The 23647-nt window shown below is 39.3% G+C and overlaps 1 protein-coding gene across 14 annotated transcripts in view; it reads left to right on the forward strand.

The window, feature by feature from the left end:
* The window catches only part of LOC122556528 (teneurin-2-like), a 2772576-nt gene that overhangs the window by 1068471 nt on the left and 1680458 nt on the right, over positions 1–23647 (forward strand). For all 14 annotated transcript variants that reach the window (XM_087995212.1, XM_087995211.1, XM_087995218.1 and 11 more), the window contains one exon: positions 6554–6688. The gene's annotated coding sequence lies outside the window, so the exon portion shown is untranslated. The remainder of the gene's footprint in view (positions 1–6553; positions 6689–23647) is intronic.

Below are 23647 nucleotides of genomic sequence, written 5' to 3' on the forward strand. Positions count from 1 at the left end.
CACTATTTCGAATTCCTAATGAGTCATGACAAAAAGTGGGAACTTGTTGATAAAGCTATTTCTATGCTGGGAGTGTTGTATTTCTAGAATCTATGCTGTCAGATTCATATTCTAACATTATGCACCATTAAAACTCAGTAACCTGAGGGGCACTTGGTTCAATATTTCCATATAATCATTTCATATATGTTTTGTACTGTAAGACTGATTCATGCAATAGTTACCAAATCATTTCACCATGGTGACTGCCAGCTTGTTATTATATAATTGACTAATCATAAGGTTATTATGCTCGACTCACTGAGAAAAACCACCAGGAGTTCCCAAAATGTGCAATAAAACCCATCATTAAGACAACTAAATAATGAGTGAAATGGTGTTTTCTAATTCTCTGGGTTTTGATGTAATTTTATTGATTTTGTGAGAATTTATTAATGATGTTCAGAAAGGGTTGAAATCTTACTTGACCTAAAGGAAATCACACAGTGGTACTCCACTTGTCTGATGTCATTAAAATGAGAAACAAAGCGATCAAGTCATTTGTTGAAATATTATTTTGATATAGAGTGGTGAGAAGGGATGAAAGGGCTCCTCTCTGTTCAAGTTTAGTTGGTCACAACAAAGCTTTTAAGATCTTTGCATAAAAAATTACATCCTTCTCCAGTTAAAAATGTAAGTATTGTATAATGCAAGCAGTGAGCAATAAGGAGGCAATGATCAAGAGTTTTTTGAATCAAAGCCAGAGCTATTTTCTTCACTGATAAACCTGAGTAAAACAAAAATGTGATGACAAGCATATAGCCTTTACATAACCATTTGGACACATACTTGACATACACACACTCAACACACACCCACTCAACACACACACATATGCAACACAACTCAACAGACATTCAACACGCACACACACACACATTTAACACTCACTCAACACACTCCAATTCACCTCAAATGCTATGAAGTACTTCACAACGTAGCCATTATTGTAATATATGATAACTGGCAACTGACTTGTGTACATCAAACTCCCACAAACAACGTCATAATGACTTAGTAATCTGAGGTTTTTTTTTGGAAAAACAAAGTAATATTTTATATTTACAAATTGCCATTCAAACTTCATTTGCTTGCTCAATTGACACACTTCTTTGCTTCTGCCCCTAAATTGTTCAATGAAACAGGAGCGAGAAATAATGGAGCAACTGGAGGAATGGCAAAGCCATTGCATTTTAGACCTAACTAATGGAGCAGTGTTTAAATTTAAAGCTCATGGTTTCAAACAGTTGTTCAGCTGTGAAGGACACAATACTACATTGCCATTGAGGACTCAACAATATCATGGTCTGCCAAAATTGCCGTGAGGACGAGGACTTACATGGAAACATGTGATTTCGGAACAGTGGTAGGCCAATCAGTACTTGTGCCTCCTCCACCATTCAATAAATCATGGCTGTTCTGATTACTTTACATTCCCAGCTGACACCTGATAACCTTTCACCCCTTGCTTATCTGGAATCAATCTTCAAGAATTCTCCTTGTCTTTGTCTTTAATGGGTGACAGCATATTTTTAAAACAGTGACTCCTTATTCTTGTTTCTCCCACAAGAGGAAACATCCTTTCCATATCCAACCTGTCATGTTACCTCAGGATCATATATATTTCAATCAAGTTACCGTTCACTATTCTAACCTCCAGAGGATTCAGCCTACTCTGTCCAGTCTTTCCTCATAAAACAAACTGCCAATTTCAGGTGTTCATCTGGTAAATATTCTCTGAACCTTTTCCAATGTATTTACATCCTTTCCTAAATAAGGAGACCAATACTGTGCATAGTATTTCAGATGTGGTCTCACTGATGCCTTGTATAAATGAAGCATAACTTCCCTACTTTTGTGTTCATTTCCACTCAGAATAACAATAACATTCTTTTACTTTTCCTTACCTTACCTGCACACCAACCTTTCATGTTTTATGCATGAGGACACTTGGATCCCTCTGTATGTGAAATATCTCTAATCTTTCATCACTCTGCCAAACTGTATGATTTCACTTTTTCTTATAATCCTTGTTGTTAGAAACTAAAATCGCTTCTCAATAATCGCTCTAGACAAATTCAGGAAAACAAAGTTTTATTAACAAGTCAAGTCTGCAGAGTCGGGCACCCTTAAAGAAAAGGCGCGCTGAGGCTTACAAAGTCTCCATTATTTATAGGACAAGTCCCTCCTCTCCTTGGCTCCAACAAGCCATGAGGTTCACATTCTTAAAAACATCATTATTTTTATCACAAAGTCTGCAACAAAAGGCTCCAGAGTCTCCAAAGTTTGTTGTTTTTCTCACCCTGTAGTCTTATCAGTCAAAAGCTTTAATCTGAAACAGATGTCTCAAGTCGTACTCCCATCCTGGAGTCTTATCAGCCAAGGACTCATCCTTCTCTGCTGTGTGAATGGCTTCATTAATCAAGAGCCTGCTTGCTTTTACTATCGCTCACAAATTGTCAGCATTCTGCACAATTTAAACTACTCTACTTTTGAGTATATAAAATGGTTGTTAGAAAAGAAACAAAGGTTTTGCCTTTTATTATAGATCAGTCTCACAAATTGTCAGCATTCTGCACAATTTAAACTACTCTACTTTTGAGTATATAAAATGGTTGTTAGAAAAGAAACAAAGGTTTTGTCTTTTATTATAGATCAGTCTGTGGTCCAGGCACATCTTAAAGTTTAAACCGAAATTACCTCTCACACTTGTGTACGTCATTTTCTGGATCTTTGCCCATTCATTTCACCCTGTTATATCTTTGTACCGTTTTTATGTCCATTACCTTCTGACCTATCTTAATGTCAACAGCAAAATTTAGCATCAACTCCAATACATTCATTCAAATTATTTGCATAGTTTGTTAAATATTGAATTCCAAGCACTGATCCCTGTGGTACACAACATGCTACACCTTGACAAACAGAAAAGACCCAGTTTTGCCTACTCTATGTTTTGTTAGTTATCTAATCTTCTATCGACATGAATATGTTACTTTTTACATTATGAACATTTATTTTATGCAACAACATTTGATGTTGCACCTATAGTCAGGGAGTCATAGAGATGTACAGCATGGAAACAGATCCTTCAGTCCATGCTGACGAGACATCCTAACCTTATCTAGTCCCATTTGCCAGCACTTGGCCCAGATCATTCTAAATCTTTCCTATTTATAAACCCATCCAGATGCCTTTTAAATGCTATAATTGTACCAGCCTCCACCACTTCCTCTGGCAGCTCATTCCATACATGCACCATCCTCTGGGTGAAAAGATTGCCCCTTAGATCTCTTTTATATCCTTCCTCTCTAACCCTAAACCTATGCCCTCTAGTTCTGGACTCCCCTGCTCCAGGGAAAAGACTTTGTCTATTTATCCTATCCATGCCTCTCATGATTTTATAAACCTCTATAAGGTCACCTCTCAGCCTCCGATGCTCCAGGGAAAACAACCCCAGCGTATTCAGCCTCTCCCTGTAGCTCAAATCCTCTAACTCTGGCAACATCCTTGTAAATCTTTTCTGAACCCTTTCAAGTTTCACAACATCCTTCCAATAAGAAGGAGACCAGAATTGCATGCAATATTCCAAAAGTGGCCTAACCAATGTCCTGTACAGCCGCAACATGGCCTACCAACTCCTATACTCAACGCTTTGACCAATAAAGGAAAGCATACCAAATACCTTCTTCACTATCCTATCTCATATGACTCTACTTTCAAGGAACTGTGAACCTGCACTCCCAGGTCTCTTTGTTCACTCTCTAGAACCTTACCATTAAGTGTATAAGTCCTGCTTTGATTGCTTTTCCAAAATGCAGCACATCGCATTTATCTAAATTAAACTCCATCCGCCAATCCTCAGCTCATTGGCTCATCTGATCAAGATCCCAATATAATCTGAGATAACCTTCTTCTCCGTCCACTACACCTCCAATTTTGGTGTCATCTGCAAACTTACTAACTATATCTTCTATGTGCACATCCAAATCATTTTGATATAAATGACAAAATGTAATTCCTAGTGATATATCCACTTTTATGCATTTCAAGACATCCAGCACCACTTCCTCTGTCATCTGGGCATTTTTCAAGATGTCACCATCTATTTCCCCATATTCTATACCTTCCATGTTCTTCTCCACAATAAACACTGATGCAAAATATTTGTTTAGTATATCCCCCATCTTCTGCAGCTCCACACATAAGCTGCCTTGCTGATCTTTGAGTTACCTTTTGCCCTTAATGTATTTGTATTTTCCTGAACCCTATTTGCCAAAGCTACCTTATGTCCCCTTTTTGCCCTCCTGATTCCTCTCTTCAGTATACTCTTAATGCCTTTATTCTCTTCTAAGAATTCACACAATCTATCCTGTCTACACCTGACATATGCTTCCTTCTTTTTCTTAACCAAAACCTCAATTTCTCTCATTATCCAGCATTCCCTACACCTACTAGCCTTTCCTTTCACCCTAACAGGAATCACCTTATTGTCTCTGGACTCTCGTTATCTCATTTTGAAGGCTTCCCATTTTCCAGCTGCCCTTTCCCTGTGAACAGCTTCCCCCAATCAGCTTTTGAAAGATCTTGCCTAATACCATCAAAATTAGCCTTCCTCCAATTTAGAACTTCAACTTTTAGATCCAGTCTATCCTTTTCCATCATTAATTTAAAGCTAAGAGAATGATGGTCGCTAGCCCCAAAGTGCTCTCTTACTGACACCTCAGTCACCTTATTTCCTAAGAGTAGGTCAAGTTTTGTACCTTCTCTAGTAGGTACATCCACATGCTGAATCAGAAAATTTTCTTGTACACACCTAACAAATTCCTCTCTATCTAAACCCTTAACACTATGGCAGTCCCAGTCTATATTTGGAAAGTTAAAATCCCTTACCATAACCACCTTATTATTCTTACTGATAACTGAAATCTCCTTACAAATTTCTTTCTCAATTTCCTGCTGATTCATAAAATACTTTCTGGAAATCTATGTAGAGTATATCCAACAGTTCCCCTTTTTCTACATCACATATTATTTCCTCAAAGAGTTCCAATAATTTGGTTGAACTTAATTTTTCTTTCACAAAACCATGTTCATTCTGCCTGGTTACCTTGGATTTTCCCAGCAAGTCTAGAGTAATGTTTTTAAAGATAGTTTCTAATATAGCCATAGGAAAAATATTAAGCAAACTGGTCTGCAGTTCCTTGCAACCTACTGCCCACCTTTTCTGAATCAAAAAAATAAATGCACTATTTTCCAATCTAATCTGAACTTCCTTGAATTTAAAAAAATTTGGAACATGAAAAGCAATGCATCAGCTGTCTCACTGATTACTTCTTTCAGAGCCTCCTAAACCACTTTTCTTCAGTTTGGGATTTATTTCAGTTCTTCCTTCCATTCCCTTATTGACATCCATTTACACCATGGTACTTGTACCCATTATAGTGAAGATTAATACTGAATAACTGCACAGTTACTTTCCAACTACTCATTTTCCATTTTTAATTCTCCAGATTCATTTCCTGGAAGACCAAAGTTCATTTTGTTTTTTTTAAGTTTCTATTGAAACTTTTACGATCTGCTTCTTACATTTCAAGCTAGCTTTTTCTTCTACTCAATTTTTTTCCCGCTTTGTTTTTTGTAGTACTCTGTACAAACTTCTGACCGAGCACCTGTCTAAGTTTGGCACTGTTGTTAATATTTTTATGAATCGCAGATTGTGTATCCTCCCATTACAATCCTCCTTTTTCCAGTATTGGCCCTGTGCTGCATCAATGTGAATCCAATTCTTCCAAGCATTTCTCTGTTCTTATTTGACCGATTGTCATTAATGTACCAATCTGAATACGGAAGAAAGATGTTGGTGATTTTCCCATTGTTTCTTTTTTCAGTATTGCTCTTTTTCAGTTACTGATGTTTAACATTAAATTGACACATAAATTGTCTCACAATACCACATGAACATAGATTTTCAAAGCAACGACAGTATGTCGAGTCCCACCTGCTTCACAATGGCGTCTCTGAACAGGTTCGGTCGAAAAAGAATCTAAATTAATGAATAACAATATCAAAGGTCTGTGCTGGGAGGGAATGAAAAAGCCACAAGAAGATGACGAAAATATGATAGCATTTTTCTCTCATTTCTGCTCGAGTTGAGAAACAAAGTGAGTGATGACTTTGGCATGGCTTGAAACTGAGTAAAGTATGTGATCAACCTGAGTTCTGGACCACCAGAAATAGATGAGCAATGCAAACAATGATCATGCTTTTGTTTTGTCTGGCTATAATATTTAATGATACAAGGAGAATCCCATGTGTTTGTGACATGGAACAGGAAAGTTGGATCAGAGTTAAATAGAAGTCTGAAATGCATCAAAAAAAAGCCAATAAATCAAAATATTTGCTCATAATGTAAATTTTATTAACTCTTTGTCATTTCTTTCTTTTGTGCTGAGGAAAGTCCAGTTAAATTTTATAAATATGCTCTGAGCCATCTTGTCCTTTTATGTTGCAGGCCAACTGATAAAAGGTCGGTGCTAGAAGAAAGAAAGAAGATTTTGACAATCAAAGGTTGACCATTTTCCATGGTTTTATGCTTGAAGGAATATTCATCTTGCTTTCAGTGCTGAAGAACAAAAACACCTCACAGGTAAATGACTGCTTTAAATTAGCTGAGTGTATGTCACATTATTAATTAAGCATATTGACTGGTTTGAAGAGTTGGTCATTGTATTGCCTTGCTACAAACTAATGTGTAATTTTTCAACCTTGACTGGATAGTTTTTGCTTTTTTGACGGAAATTCACTGCATCATTGTGGGTGTAGATTGTGTGGCTCAACATCACTATAGGATCTACACTCAGTGAATCAAAGGCAAGTGTTAGTTCAAGAATGCCAGTGGTCTGTAGATATTGGATAGAATTTGTTTCATAATGTCACTCCTGGAAAACAGTGTTACTTGGCAGTGAACTAATCAGCAATAAATGAAGAAATCCTCATCAAATTTTACTTGTGCCCTTCATCTGGATAATGCCCCTACTCTGAGCCAGATGGTCTGTCTTCAAATCCCACCTGTCCTGGAGGTGTGTTACAACATTTCTAAACAGATTTGTTAAAATATTTCATTTGTGTTTGTTGCTGTTAGTTACATATAAGTGCTTCCGTGTTTGTATTAAAATGTGGCTTGAGCAACTAACTGTAAGTTAGTAAGGGATCCCTGTAAGTAGCATTGATGGGGGATGGTCCATCTTGCTGATTAATGTGTGGTCAGGCACAGAGATTAAGCAATTGACAACATAATCTCCCCGAGTTGCCTCCTGCTGGTGAATATGTGTGGACTGACAGGATGAAACATCCACAATTTTTATTGCATTTGTATTTTAGTCCCAAAGGGTACCTATGCTATTCAAGCCATGATTACCACCCAACTCAATTTAGGGCCCTCGATCACTAACTTGGCAGAATAGAAGTTGGCACGAGCTCACAGCAAGCTGGAAAACCACTGTTCTTCCACACTGAGCTGCAAAAACTTGGCAAAAAATCTTCGAGGCAAATGAAAGATTTCCTCTGTGTTGCAGAATGAAATTATAGATTTATTTTGGGGTTTGAGATTTACAAGTAATGCATGAGGGAAATATTCCTTCTCTTTTTGGTTTGGCTACAGGCAGTTTAATGAGTTATCAAATCTGATGACATGAATTACAACATAATTTCTCTTGTACAATGAAATCCCTGATTTTGGATCTGATGATGGCACTGAAATACACAACAGAAAATATCAAGTTGCAGTTTCAATGTGTGGATTTGAATGTGGGAATAATGCATAATCTGTAAATATTGAGAAGAATTTGTAAAATATAATTTCCAGTAAGGTTTTGATAATTGATTAAAGACCTGACCATTGAGAGTTTCCAACTCAGATATTTTATAGGTTCGGTATGGAGCAGAAGTTTCAAATCTGCCTTAATGTTGTAAGTTTATCTGAAGTACCTGTCATTCATTAGTAGGCCATTTAGATGCTCTGCACTATTCAGGATTGTGGCCCCTCAGAGATTATAATTTGTATTGAATTACAGAGTTCTCATTGCATGTTACGATAGTGCAGTCCAGAAAAGGGTCATTGATCCATCTCCTTGAGCTCTTTCAAGGAGCACTCCTTATTCTGACTCCATGTGTGTCCAATTTCTTCTTCTTCATATTTATCTGCTAGCTCCTTTTGAAGCCTATAATTTGCAGACCGAAAGCCCAATGAAACCAAGGTTAAAATCGGGCTGAAATGATCTAGTTTGCAGCCAGCACAACATGAAAGTTTCTACCAGTCTGATCAGCTGGATTTGCACTTGGTCCCACAGATGAGACAATAATACAGTGTGTATTATAACAAGGAAAGCTCTTCAACAAAGATTTGAACATAAACTGATTATTTAGAGCTCTGTTTGTCCCTTCTTAGAAAAATAAAAATACTGTACTCATCTATTTAGTTTGACCTCAAAAGATGTTATTTGTGTACTCCTCGCATAATGGGAAGAGATTCTGGATAAGATTTACAGGAAGAGAGTTAAGATTAGAGTGGTGCTGGAAAAGTATAGCAAGTCAGGCAGCATCCAAGGAGCAGGAAAATCAATGTCTCGGGCAGGAGCCCTTCATCAGGAATCAGGAATCTGAGGAGCAGGAGAGTCAACCTTTCGAGTGTAAACTCTTTGTTACATTCTTGATGAAGAGCTTATGCTTGAAACATTGACTCTCCTGCTCCTCAGATCCAGATTTACTCCTGTTTCTCTTGTCCAGATTTACAAGAAGATGACTTGAATAATACTACTCTTGTGGCTTTTACTAATCAGATGGGTTAAAGGACCAGGAGAAACATATGGATTGAAATGTGTAGGAAACATGGTAGTTTCAAAAAAATCCCAGTAGAAAGTGAGGACTGCAGATGCTGGAGATCAAGTTAAAACATGTGGTGCTGGAAAGGCACAGCTGGTCAGGCAGCTTCCGAGAAGCAGGAGAGTCAATGTTTCGAGCATAAGCCCTTCGTCAAGAATGTGATGAAGGGCTTATGCTCGAAACATCGAATCTCCTGCTCCTCAGATGTTCCCTGACCGGTGATGCTTTTCCAAAACCACATTTTTTGACGCAAGAAAAGATCACAGCAATGTCATGGAACTGCATACCTTGCCAAACATTTCAGAAGGACATTCACATAAGTTGTTTCTTTTGTTTCCTGCCTGGCAGCTCTCTGGGTTAAGAAGCTAACCAGCCATCAGGTGATATAACCAATAATAGACCAGAGCCATGGGGCTATTGACGCTGAACACTGACAAAATGTGAGGGAGCTACATACTGCAGACAGCAGATGGGAATTAAAGCAGGGGGTTGCAAGAGATTTGAGCTGACCTTATGACACCAGAGTTATTTAACACTACTGTCAATGGGAGCTGGATGGGTTCTTCTCACAGCCCCCATTGACAGTGGTTGATAGAAGGATTAAATAGAATTCATCACATTGGTCACAATGATTTCCTGGAGTTGACTGGTTTGCTTTCTGGGAACAAAGCAAAGTTATTTTTTTTCCCCCAAAATCGATATAGTGCTTTTAGTTCTCTTAGGGCTGAATGTTGCCAGAAATTTCAGCTGAGTGGCAAATTTGGAATTTTTATGGAGGACTTCTCTTTGTGAGCTCCAGCAAGTCTTCTCACACAATTCACTGCTGTTCATCTCATGGTGTATGCACTATACCCTTACAACACCATGCTTGCACTATCTTCTGCTTGCCAGTGGCAAAAGTACTCACTGCTGCCAGGACTTTCTGGAATTTGTGCCAGCAGTGGTATATTTACATCCCATCTACACGCCAGATCAAACACTGCAAACTAGGAACTGCCATTCTCAGTGTACTGATGCACAATTCTCCAGATATAGCAGGTACCTTGATTTTGCTGATAGGAACCTGGAGGTCCTGCAGATGGTGTGATAATCCTCATAATTCATCACATAGCTTTGTCATGTCTTTTGTTTTCTGGAACAAAGCATTCAATGCTAAAGCAGCATCCTCTGTCTGTACTGTCCTGTACCCTTGACGTGACCTCTCTGAGGAGGAGGCAACTTAAGTCCCTCATCGGACCCAGATGAAGCAAGTGTTGCACTGAAGATATAATGGACACCATACATGGTGTTCTGACTGCCACCTCTGAACAGAGTATAGCACTGTTGCCCCTCTCTTATCTGTGCAATCTTCCATGGAGAGTGAGCAACTGTGGATCTCCTATATTTTCACCACATCATGAGGATGCCTTTGCTGCAAACTTTGCATTGAAAGGCTTCACCACATTTGCTGGAGATTGATGTTGATCCTATTCCAGGCACGCGGAATCTTTCCCATTGGATCCAGCTATAGAAAATGCTGTTGACTCTGTGGCAACTATACTTAGAGCTTCCACAGGAGTGGGAGATCTGCCATGAAGATGTGGTGAAGCTGGCACATGCCCAATGCCAATCTCCATGGATGAAAATGCTGGTAGCTGCAGCCAATGAAGCTTTCCTTAAGATCTCAGGGACACTGGTCACAATGGAGGCATGGGGGGAGCCAGTGACAAGCTGGAGCTGCCTACCCACTCAGAGGTACATGTCAGGAATTGTTACCATCTAGTTACTTTCCATTGCCTGAGAAAATAGAAAACTGCATATAATTGTGGTGACATTTGGTAGTTCTGGCTGTGCATGCAAAACGGCCTCTTACTCCTCATTGCTGAAATTCTCATCTCACCATTAAAATCTTAATTGAAAAGCTGGATGTTTGTTCTCAATATTCCCATTTCTCCACATCTTACTAATTGATTTGCCATTATCCACATCATTCTGGTGTGGGAGGATACCACATTTGATTTTTCTTTTCCTTTTTGCATACAGAGCATGCTGGGAGATGCAGTTTTCGATGGTGATGTATGTAGGTGACAGGCATGTGGATGGAGGGCCGAATAGACAAGCTATTTCTGTATATTGAAGCAACACTATGTTTCCATTTAAACATTCACTACTTTGCTAGAAACATTCTTTCTTCTGAATGATGCTTCATCCTAACAGGCTTTTGTAAATCTGTGCAGCAGTAATTTATTTTGGCATAAGACCCAAACTTGTAGCAGTCTGTTACACTGTAGCAGATTTATCCTCTGCTGTTATTTCGTTTCTCTACCTATCCTTTTTATGTTCAATCAACCATTGGTCATTGTTTAAATTACCCATTTACTCTTGATACTATACACACGAGCCTTGTCTAGTTGGACTGTCTCATTGAGATGGTTCAGCAAATTCTGGTGTTGAAATTAAACTGATATGTAGCAAATGTATCCAATAAATTGTAAATTATATAACCATCCCTTCATATAAGTGTTCTCCAACTATGTTTCATGAGCAATCCTCTGAGACATGTCCAAGTATAAATTGGTCTGCTGTCACTCGACAACATCATCTGCAAAATATTTTGACAGTCTTGGGATTTTGAATAAACAAATTGCTTCATAAAGAAGGGCCAAGCATCTCAAAGGATGTTTTTGATATATTCAGAAATAAGGGAGGAAGGAGGTAACAAGTTCTTTTGAGATGCACGTTGTTAAATTGCTTGTATTTAGAAGTAAACCTCCTGAAGATGATGATACCGCCATTCGGAAATGGTGATCCTCTTGTTATGGAACCAGTAGTTCAGCAATGAGAGGGTGAAATTAATCTACACCATAATAATGCAAAGCAAGTGCATGGAGGAGCAAAAAGCCGTTGCACCAATTTGTATTCTCTATTGACTTGGAAATGATTGTCAAGATTTTTAAGTTCAGAGCAGGTAAAGTTGAGAGTGAGACTAGCAATAAAGTCTTGAAACAATGATTCTATTAACTTGCATGGAAGGATGATTGAGTGTCATGAAAATCCAGCTGTCAATTCACCATCGGCTGATTTTAAAATGATGGCATCAATCAATTCCACTTCCTTAATGTTTTACCATATAATTTTGGAGATGGAAGCATCATCTGTGGAATCAGTAAATTGTGAATGAATGGGATAAGCTGGAATTTAACCTCCTTCCTTCCCATATTAATACTATGTTCTGGATTATGAAGATATGTGTGTACAGGTTCAGCTGCTCAATTCGAAGGAGATTGCTGATACTGTGCAGAAAAACGTATTTATTCAGCAGCGTGGTTTTCCCATGACTCAGCTACGGTTGTTAGTGTAAAATCAATAAGCCCCTATGTGCACAGCTATCCTGTGTCAAATTATAGATGCTCAGCAGCATTTGGGAGAGAGAGGGGAATGGAAATTTTGAGGAAAGTTGAACCCATGGGTCTGCAATTGTTGACAGGCAGGTGGAGAATTTCTGCTCGAGGACTGAATCATCCATAACTAACTCTACTATTTCCCCTGATAGCTTCTATCTTTATTTTTTTCACCGTTGCTCTACTTGGAATAGTGAGCAATGCAGTAAGGATTTAATCTGGAATCGTGTTTAAGCTGCATGCTTAGGTTTGTCTGTTCCACATCAGTCTTTGTGACGTGTGTAATCTTAGAAAGATACATTTGGGTCTGGTGCACTTCCTTACTGGTTAATGCTTTGTTGCTCTGTCCAGAAGAACAGATTTTGTACAATCCATTGCTCACAGTAACTTGGGTTTTAGGCATTCAACGATCAGTCATGAGAAGAGAGGATGAAAATTAGCTGACTCCTGATGAAAGCGGGCACACGTGCCAAGGAGGGAAAAAAAAGCAAGTGCTTTTCTCAGCATTTGCTGTTATCACAGGTTCACCTTTGCACAGCTACTGACCATTTTCAAATCTGACAAATTGAAAATAATGGATGGCTGGGTGGGAGCTGAAGCACTTAAATTAAAACAAGAATTCTGCAGGTTTTTTTGAATGGCAGTAATTGTGGAAAGTACTATAAATCAGCAGTATAAACAGACAGCACAATAGAATGTGGCAGACAGTTCTAAGCTGCAATCTAATTGTGGGGTTCAGTTCTTTCACATATTTTCAGCATGTGAAAATATAAACATATAAATCCGGAACAGGATTGGCCACTTAGCTGCGTGAGTCTGCTTTGCCTTTCAGTATGGTCATTTAGTAATCTTATTATTCCATATTCCTATCCACTTACTATACCTTTCACCTGCTTACTTATCAGGAATCCATCTATATCCATCTAACAAATTTTCAAAGATTCTGCTTCCAATCAATCTCTGTGAAATAAAATTTCCTCTTCTGTTGCTGACCCCTTATTTTGAAACAATGACCCCTAGTTCTAGATTATCCAAAGAGGAAACATCTTTCAGTGTCAACCCAATCAAGGTCCCTCAGGATGTATTATGTTTAATCAAGGTACCGCTTCTAAATACCAGAGGATATTCTTACAACATTTTCTCACAAGACAACCAATTTCAAATATTAGTCAAATAAATATTCTCTAAATGCTTCCAAAGCGCTCACATACTTCCTTAGTTGAGGAGACCAGTACTGTACACAGTACTGCAGATGTGATCTCACCAATGGTCTATAGGCAGGATCTTACAGAGAGTGATGAATTCGTTACAGAGATTGGTGAACTTGGCCCAGACAATCACAAAGGCCAACCTCCCATCGAGAGAATCCATCTACCAGGCCCGCTGTCAAGGAAAGGTTGTCAGTATTCTCAAAGATCCATCCCACCCTGGCAATGTTTTTCTACAACCTCTACCATCGGGGAGAAGGTACAGAAGCCTGAACACACGCACCATCTGGTTTCGAATACTAACTGGACTCACAAACTCTGAACATTCGCCTGTACCTGTGTTTTTGTTTTTGCCGCTGTTTACCTATTATTTAATTATCTATGCTACTTAACTCTGCGACCTGCCTGTAATGCTCGCAAGACAAAGCTTTTCACTGTGCCTCGGTCCACGTAACAATAAATTCAATTCAATTTCATTCAATTCAATCTTATTGAGTCCCAAGAATCATGTGCTATACTGAGTTTTGTTGCAGGATTGCATGTGAAGTCCAGTAAAGGCTATAGAGTCATAGAGCATAGAGTTGTACAGCATGGAAATAGAACCTGAGGTCCAACTGTTCCATGCTGACCAGATACCCAAAATAAATCTGGTCCCATTTGCCACTCTTTTACCCATATCTCTTTAAACCCTTCCCACTTATGTATCCATCCAGACACCTTTTAAATGTTGTAATTGTACCAGCCTCCACCACTGCCTCTGGCAACTTGTTCTGTACACTGACCACCTTCTGGATAAAAAAAGGTTGCCCCATCAGTCCCTTTTATTGATGTTAGAAGCATCTCATTGCGTCTTGTATGCATTTGATGCTAGGTGAGGTACGTTGACGTTGTCAATGGTACATTGTCAATTGGGGTGATTATCACTCATAAAATGCCTTATTGATGGCACAACCCACCTTATTAATATTCAGCTTCCAACTTACTAAATGTGCCAAACAAGCTGGACATCTAGAATTTGCAGATTGAAACCAGAACGGGTACCTGGCGATTTCAGCTTGCCACTTCTTCCAAAGGAACTCCATGTTGGAGATTGAGTGGCAATATCTCAGGCACTCTCCATGGATACTGGCAACATGCACTTCATATCCACAGTCATTGGCAACCATCATGTGCTGATCTCTAAAAAACAGTATGGTACATTTTCATTTTTCTTACAGGGCACTTCTGCATTTCAATACTTCACCAAAGGCTGCACAGATAATAATTATTGTGATGTTACAGCAAGAACACTATGACTCAGGGACACGCAACCAGCTCATGGACTAGACCAGGCTACATCTCCAGACTAGTTCATGTGCTGCCATAATGCTGACTCACTCTGAGCTGATCTGGAATTACAAAATTACAGGGCTTGCAGAAGTGCTGATTTGTAGTGCCATTCAGCGCAGATACGATTGAAGGAAGTTTGTCAGGTTGTCGGCCGTCTTCAGTCAAATGAAAGGAGAAAGCCCTTGCTAAAGGACTCCTGTCACATGAAGTCCAGAGCAGCCTCTAATAACACAATCTAAGGATTTGTGCAACATTATTACCGGTGCTTCCACTATCTTGGAGTTACTTTATTTAATATTCGAGCATGCAACTCATCAATTCTGGAGCAATTATTAGCATTTAGCTCCATTAGTTTCCTGAGTGCATTTTCTCTAATCATAGTCATTGCATCTATTTCCTCCCTCTCCCTTTTGGCTGTAATTTAATTAATATTCTTGGAATGTTAGTGTCCTCTATCATGAAAACTATTGCAAAATATTCATTTAATTCCTCTGCCATTTCCTGGCTGCCCATGATGATTTTCCTTATGCCATTCCTCTAAGGGACATATTTTCATGTCAGTATCTCTCTTCAAGTTTAAGTACTTAAAAAAGCTCTTGCTGTCATTTTGATAGCACTGGCTGGTTTACTCATCATTTATTTTCTTCCTGTTTTTTGGTTGACTACAGCTGGCTTTTCAAACTTCCCCAATCATCTAACCTTTGCCACATTGTATGTTTTTTTTCCTTCAATTTGATCCTGTCCTTACCTTCCGTGGTTAACTATCACGAAATTATCAATACAATATTTTAAAAGAGATGGGGAGAAAATTAATCACAAAAATGAAGTGCATTCAGTCAGCCTTTCTAATAAGAATATAGTTGCTTAGCATTTTTGACACAATTGCATTTACGTTGCTCTTGTTATGACTTCAGAATGGGCCAAAGCACTTTACAATCAATGATGTACTTTAGAAATATAGTCACTGTTGTCGGAACTGCAGTAATCAAATAAATCCACACAAATTCCGGACAACAAAAATAGAAATTGCTGGAAAGGCTCAGCAGGTCTGGCAGCATCTGTGGACAGAAACATTTCAGGTTCAATGACCTTTGCTCAGAACCATTCTGAGGAATTTCAGTTTTTGCTTCTGATTTCCAGCAGTTCTTTTGGTTTTTGTTTAAATTCCATATAATCTGGTTTCTTTCTGGAATGTTAGATGAGAGATAGATTATGACCAGGACACTGCACTAAATCAATTCATGCCATAGGCTCTTTAATGACCACTTGAGAGGGAAGAGTTTGATTAGAACATACTGTTTATTGAATAAATCCTTTTAACTTCTTGTTTCTTTTTTTAAACTCTGCTTCCACTGAATACTTACTAAAAATTAACGTAGCCTGTCAAAAGCATAAGATGCAAACTCTGAAATGAACTGATGTCATGCTGTAAGGCAATGCTTTTAAACACTTCTTCAAGGTTAACCTTGAATTAGAATGGAATACTGAAAAGCTGCAAATATTGACTCCCTTGCAAGGACTAAGTATTGCAATACTCACACACAATGTTCCAAAGGAAGCCAATTCTATTTTTGCAGGCACCATTTTAGATTTTACAGCAATGAATATAATGAGGGAAATTTTAATCTGCTTCTGAAGAAAGGTCATTGATCTCAAACATGACCTGTTTGTCTCTTGACAGATTTTACAAGACTGCCTTTATATTTTCAGCATTTCTGTTGCTGCTGAAATTTAAACCAAAATTGTCTTGTGGGTAACAGATGGGATTGAATGGAATGCTGAACTTACATCCTGCCAATATTATTTTTCATTGAATTGAGTGTGTAACTGGCATTACCAGCCATTTCACACCAGTTTGCTGCCAGTTAACAGTGCCCCCATTGTGCGCAAAGTCAACAATTCAAAAGTCTAAAGGCAGCTAGACATAAAGTAATCATCAGAGAACTTCTGGAGAATCGTAGTTTGAAAGGTTATGTTGCACACCCATTCATTTGAAAACAAAATGAGTTTCTGCACGCAGATTGATACTATTGACATATAATCACACTGACTTTCAGTGGTTCAATAAAGTGCTGAGTTAAGAATTGTGTAAATGCTATTGTGCAAAGGAATTTTTCAGATTGTCTGTATATATATCACTGCTTTTGTAAGAATTTTTGAACTGTACCAAGTTATATATCAAGTGCTATTGAGGAGAAATGAAAATATTTCTTCAACATTAATAGATAACTACTAGTTGATATGGCCATGAGTTGAGTTTATACTTGGTTCGTTAATGAAAAGTCCAACGTTTTTTCTCCAATGCAGTGCTCTCATTCGACGATTGAAAAATATGCATTTTATGAGGACCAAGTTTTAGAAGTTATTGTTTCACCTTTGGGAGTTGGCATCAAACTCATTCAGAATGATGGACTGAAAGTTTCTTTTCTGCTGTCATGGCATCATCTGAAATGAGTTTGTATCAGTCTGAACCCAGTTCTTAGTGGTGCAGAACCATAACACAAAAATAATATGATGTGACACAACCTGGCAGCTTCAGTCAAAGAGCCTGGTGTGGGGAAGTGTCAGACTTGTGCAATCGTGTGTGCTCTTTCAAGGCTGATATTTATTGGAGCAAAGCAAAGAGAACTTTATAGTCAACTTATGCCTGATTCTGACAGGGAATATATTCTATTTCCCAACACTAGCATGCCTCATCTTAAACAGTACCAAAATGCACTTTGAGAAAGATTTTCTGGAAAGCAAATTAGATTTTATGTCCAACAAAGTGAGAAAATTCAGTAATGTGGAATAAATATTTCTAATTTGGGCACCCTGTGTCAAAGTCAAGCACTTGTAGGTCAAACTTAACATGCCTAGAAGCAAATACATTTTTTCTCCACTCTACACTAACAGAATTGTGTAATCATAATCTCAGGAGTGCACTTCCCACTCTATCGGTTGAACATTTTTGCACCTCATTCCCAAAGGATTGCCTGAGTTGAAGATTGCCCACTTATGTGTTTTGTGCGGAAGCCTCAACACCCACAAGGAATTGGATGGAAACTGCTTGAAGCTCATTTTTGGATATCACCAACACAGCTGCTGCAGTGAATATTCAACTTATTTCCAGTGGATTCAAATTCTCGTCTCATGGTTGAAAGGAGAATGTATTAAGTTGTTGCGGATTGTGTCCAATAATAGTAGTATAGTGGCAGTTTGACCGATGCACAAATAGTCAACACCCCACTCATCATTGATATGACAGTCAATAGCCACTGTTACATAAAAAAAAGATTCTTTATCTTAAGATTCAGTTTTCCAAGTTTTGTTTTGAATCATAAATCCAGTAAAATCACTAATGGGCACTTATAATTGAGATTTTTGAAAAAACGTACCTAACCTAGAAGTATCTCACTGCATGTCTTCCTATCCATTTGACACCATGTCTTTAAAAAAACCCTAGTTTGATCATCTGTTGTAATTTTATTTAAAAAGTTGTAACTTGAACTAAATGTTCTCATGTTCTCATAGTTTTCCAGTCATCTCAGTCAGGAGTGCTGTATAATCTCTGCTTTATGCAGTAAATCTTACTTCATCCATAGCCATCCCTCCAAACAACCTCTTCCAATTCCAAAGTTTCAGTTGCATCCATTCTCCCACATTGGGTGCCTGGTAAATCACACTCTCCTTCGATCAAATATTCTGCGAGAAAATGGGTATGGAATACATGTGTGTCAAAAATTACTACCAATGACAAATAGCCTCCACCGCATTCAATAGCCAGTGGGGGTGCCTTCTGATACGCAGTTGATATGTTTGAATTCACAGTTACTTTGCAAAATTTCCTTACATGTCATAATGGGTTCCATCCTGCGTTCAAATTCACCTTTGAAGTAATTAATCAGATGGGCTCCCTTTCCTCATGGCCTCGTTGAGAAATCAGCCAGGAAATTCTGTATTAGTATTTATCACAACCAACCTTTGCTGGTCAATATATGCACTGAGATTTAATTGAATTGAATTGAATTTATTGTCAGGTGTACCAACGCACAGCAAAAAGCTTTCTCTTGCGAGCAATACAGGCAGATCACAGAGTTAGTAGCATATATAAGTAAATAAGAGGTAAACAGTGGCAAAGACCAAAACACAGGTACCCAGGCGAATGTTCAGAGTTTGTGATTCCATTCAGTATTCTGACAACAGTAGGGTAGAAACTGTTTTGAAACCGGCTGGTGCGTGCATTCAGGCTTCTGTACCTTCTCCCCGATAGTAGAGGTTGTAGAAAAATATTGCCAGGGTGGGATTGATCTTTGAGAATGCTGGCCGCGTTGCTTGACAGTGGGCTGGTGGATGACTTCCATAGATAGAAGGTTGGCCTTTGTGATTGTCTGGGCTGAGTTCACCACTCTGTAACTGTCTCCGATCTTGAATGGTACAGTTGCCATACGAGGTAGTGATACATCCAGATAGAATGCTCTCAATGGCAAGGGTATTCACCATCATGCCAAATTTCCTCAGCTGCCTGAGGAAGAAGAGATGTTGTTGGGTCTTTGTACAGTGGGTCCACATGAAGAGTCTAAGAAAGCATATTGTGGATGACCACTCCCAGGAGCTTGACACCCTCCACTCATTCCACCTCTCTGCTGTTAATGTGTAGGGGGACATGAGTAACATGCCACCGAAAGTCAATAATGAGTTCCTTGGTTTTGATGGCATTGAGAGCTAGGTTTTTCTCAGTGCACCATTTTTCCAGGTCTTCAACCTCCCATTTGTAGTCTGTTTCATCATCATCTGAGATTTGACTGACTATGGTGGTGTCATCAGTGAACTTGTAAATGGCATTAGTCTGGTATTTGGTGACACAGTCATGGGTATACAGTGAGTAAAGTAGAGGACTGAGTACGCACCCCTTGGGGGGGGGGGGGGGGGGGAGTGGGGGGATGCAGTGTTGAGTGCTAGTGAGAATTAAATATTGTCCCCAATCTTCACTGATTTTGGTCTGTGGGTCAGGAAACTGAGGATCCAGTTGCAGAGAGTGGGGCTTAGTCTGAGATCACTAAGTTTAGTAATCAGTCTCGAGGGGATAATAGTGTTGAAGGCTGAACTGTTGTTAATGAATAGGATTCTTATGTAGCTGTTCTTGATATCAAGATGTTCTAGGGAGGAGTGAAGGGCAAGTGATATGACATCTGACGTGGATCTGTTGATCCGATAGGCAAGTTGGAGTGGGTCATGAGTAGTGGGGAGGCTATGGTTAATTAATGCCATGACTAGCCTTTCAAAGCACTTCATGACCACCAAGGTTAGGGCCACTGGGTGGTAGTCATTGAGACATGCTACTTGAGCATTCTTAGACACAGGGATAATGTTGGCCCTCTTGAAACAGGCAGGGACAGTAGTCTGCTGCAGGGAAGGATTGAAGATATCTGTGAAGACCTCTGCCAGTTGATCTGCACATGCTCTGAGTGCATGGCCTGGTACTCCGTCTGGTCCCATCACTTTCCTTGAATTCATATGAAGGAAAACTGATCTGACCTCTGATGCAGTGACTGTTGGGATAGATTCATCAGGACTTATCGAAATATGTGTGACATCTCCACCGAAGTTCTGCTCAAAGTGAGGATAGAAGGTGTTGAGACAATCTGGGAGGGATGTGTCATCGGCTGCTATCTTGCACTATCTCCTTTTAGAATCTGTGATATCATTCAGTCCTTGCTATAGTCGCCTGGTGTCTGTCTTGGTCTCTAGTTTGGATCGGTATTGGTCCTTGGCTGGCTTAATTGTTCTGTGAAGTTCATACTTGGATCCCTTATATTTGAGTTGGTCTCCTGATCTGAAGGCCTCACGTCAGGTTTTTAGCAGGTTGTGTATGTCCTGATCCATCCAGGATTTCCTGTTGGGGAACACTCGAATTGACTTCCTCGGTATGCAGTTCTCCACACACTTGCTGATAAAGTCTGTGATGGTGGTGGCGTACTTGTCCAAGGTACCTGCGGACTGTTTGAACATGGCCCAATCAGCCGATTCCAGACAGCACTGGAGTTGATCCTCTCCCTCCGCCGACCAGCACTGGATCTGTATCCATGCCGGGGTCTCCTGATTGAGCATTTGCCTGACAGCCGGGAGAAGAAGCACGGCATTGTGGTGGGGGATGGAGCGGTAGACATTTTCACAGTGGTGTAGCATTGGTCTAAAATGGTCGGGCCCCTGGTGGGGCAAGTAATGTTCTGGTGGTACTTGGGCAACACCTTCCTTAGATGGGCTTGATTGAAGTCGCCAGTTACAATAAACAGGGCCTCAGAGTTTCTTGTCTGCAGGTGTTAGTGGTGAAGTGCAGCACATCCAGAGCTTCCTCAACCTTTGCTTGTGGTGGTATGTACACAGCCATTAGTGTCGCAGTGATTCATACAGTTCGATGTGCTGAAAGATTGTCAATTCAGCAATATTATAAATTGACCAACACATTTGTACACTGTGCATACTTGATACTGAAATAGGGTGCATGAAAGCTATTCTGTGGAATAATAACTCCCCTGATCAGATCATTTCTTGCTATCCACTGTACTAAATCATGCATGGGCCTAACAATGTCCTATTTTATCCTGCAAATGGCTCAGATTACTCTGGGAGGAGAGGATATTTTAAAACTGTGAGCAACAGATGAAGCTAGTTGTTTCACATTGCAGCTGTGCAATAGCAACATGATTGGTGTGCACCACTGAAATGTTCTGCAGTCAAGCCGAAAAGATATTCTGCCCATCACAAAATCAGGTAAAGTGTCTTACAAATTTTAGTGTAGTGGAACAATAGTTATGTAGGCTGTATGTCTTAAAGACCAATGGATCGTATTGAACATTATATCCCTTCAGCTGTTCATAAAAAACAAGAAACTGAGCCTACCCACTGACCCACCCAACCAACCTCTGTTTTCACAACAATGCTCAGTATTAAAAGTGATTCCACATTTGGACAATGTTTGATCCATAATCTTGAATGTACCAAATATTATGCTGACAACTAATCTAGGATTGTAAATTAGGCTTGTGATATGGCACATTTGCATGTACTGCAGGCTTATTAACCCACTGTCCTTTTCATAGGCAGGAAAGATCATGTGCAACACTGTCCGTGTTCCAATTCAATAATATAGGTGATTTGGTTAAATTTTCAAGGCAATGCAGTGACCAATCAGTGTCAACTTGCTTTGCTTGCTAAAGCTTGACAGTAGACTATCAGTCTTAGTTATTGGTGCTTTCTCCATGGCAACATCTCGACCATTCAGAGTCCATTTTCTAACCAATCAGCGCACTCTTTCTCTCATGTGAAGTAATTGCTATTTTCCCTTTAATTTGGTGGGTTCTTTTGCAAAGTCTTGATGAGTACAAAATGACAAAATATCTATTTTTCAGCAAACTCAAGGCCTGTACGACCAAAGAACGATTTGGTAAGATGTCACAGCGAGGCTGTTACATGTAATTACAGTTTATTGGGTGAGTGGTGATATATTAGAATTTACAACAGATTGGTTGAGGGACAGAAAATATAAAGCCAGAATAATTGAATCATTTTCAGGTTGGCAGGCTCTAATTAGTGGTATACACATGGATCAGTGCCTAGACCTCAGCTATTTACAATACACACCAACAACTTAGATGAAAGGACTGGATGTGATGATATAAAGTCAGATGAAAAAGCTATGTGTTAGATGGAACCTAAGAGGTACAAAGCAATATATATGTGTCAAAGAGTGAGAAAGAACATGCACGAGAAAGTCTGAGGTTATCAAATAGGAAAGAGTACAGAAACATATATTTTAAAAAGTAATAATAATGTACTGGAAAATGTTATAATTCAGAGTAAGTCTAGTGTCCTTAAATATGAGTCGCATAGAGTTCATATGCAAGTACAGCAAGCAATTGGGCAAAATATGGATTCCTAAAAGGTGATTGGAGTGCAAGAGTGAAAACATCACACTACAATTGGATAGGACCTCAGTGTGATAACATGTATAGCACTGTGTACAAATCTGGTCTCCTTCCAACCTTTGTAAGCCTTTTTAATTTTTGTCTTCAAAAACTGTGGATTGCACAAAGAAAACAAAAACTTTCTTGAAGACAGATTTACCAGGAAGGCTGTTTAATTTCACAGCAAAGAATTCAAGGCATATTGTGAACTCTACTTTCTGTTGTTATGGGTCCCTCCAATGTGCAAATGATCAGGAACCTAAGAGATGTTTACCAATGAAGGTGATTCTTCCTCAGCTATCTGAGCAGATTGGAACTGGAAAAAATTTACAGACACAGAAATGTGGTAAGAGAGAGACATAGAACAGAGTGCTGTTGTTCTCCCCAGCAGAAGCTGTCTGTTCTCTACAGTAAAATAAAATCAGTTTAAACACGAAGAAAACCAGTTACCTTCCGTGCAACAGTTGTTGTGAGCTGTGACTTTTGAGTTGGTAAATCAGAGAGATATTTAAAGTGAATTAATTGCTCTGTACTTCATACAAGCCAGTGGAATCTTCTAGAGAAGACATTAAACATTGATTGTGACGACACTCTTACGAGACTGCTTCACTACGACACCGACTGTAAGTACACCCTTCCCAGACTGCTTCATCATCACACCGACTGTGAGGACACTCTTACCAGACTGATACACCACGACACTGACTGTGAGGACTCCCTTCCCAGACTGCTTCACTGTGACACCGACTGTGAGGACACTTTACCAGACTGATACACCACGACACCAACTGTGAGGATACCCTTCCCAGACTGCTTCACTGTGACACCGACTGTGAGGACACTTTACCAGACTGATACACCA

The sequence above is a fragment of the Chiloscyllium plagiosum genome, unplaced genomic scaffold (genome assembly GCF_037043375.1).
Source record: "Chiloscyllium plagiosum isolate Xiang-an unplaced genomic scaffold, Cpla_swu_hap1 HiC_scaffold_16, whole genome shotgun sequence".
Classification (NCBI taxonomy): domain Eukaryota; kingdom Metazoa; phylum Chordata; class Chondrichthyes; order Orectolobiformes; family Hemiscylliidae; genus Chiloscyllium; species Chiloscyllium plagiosum.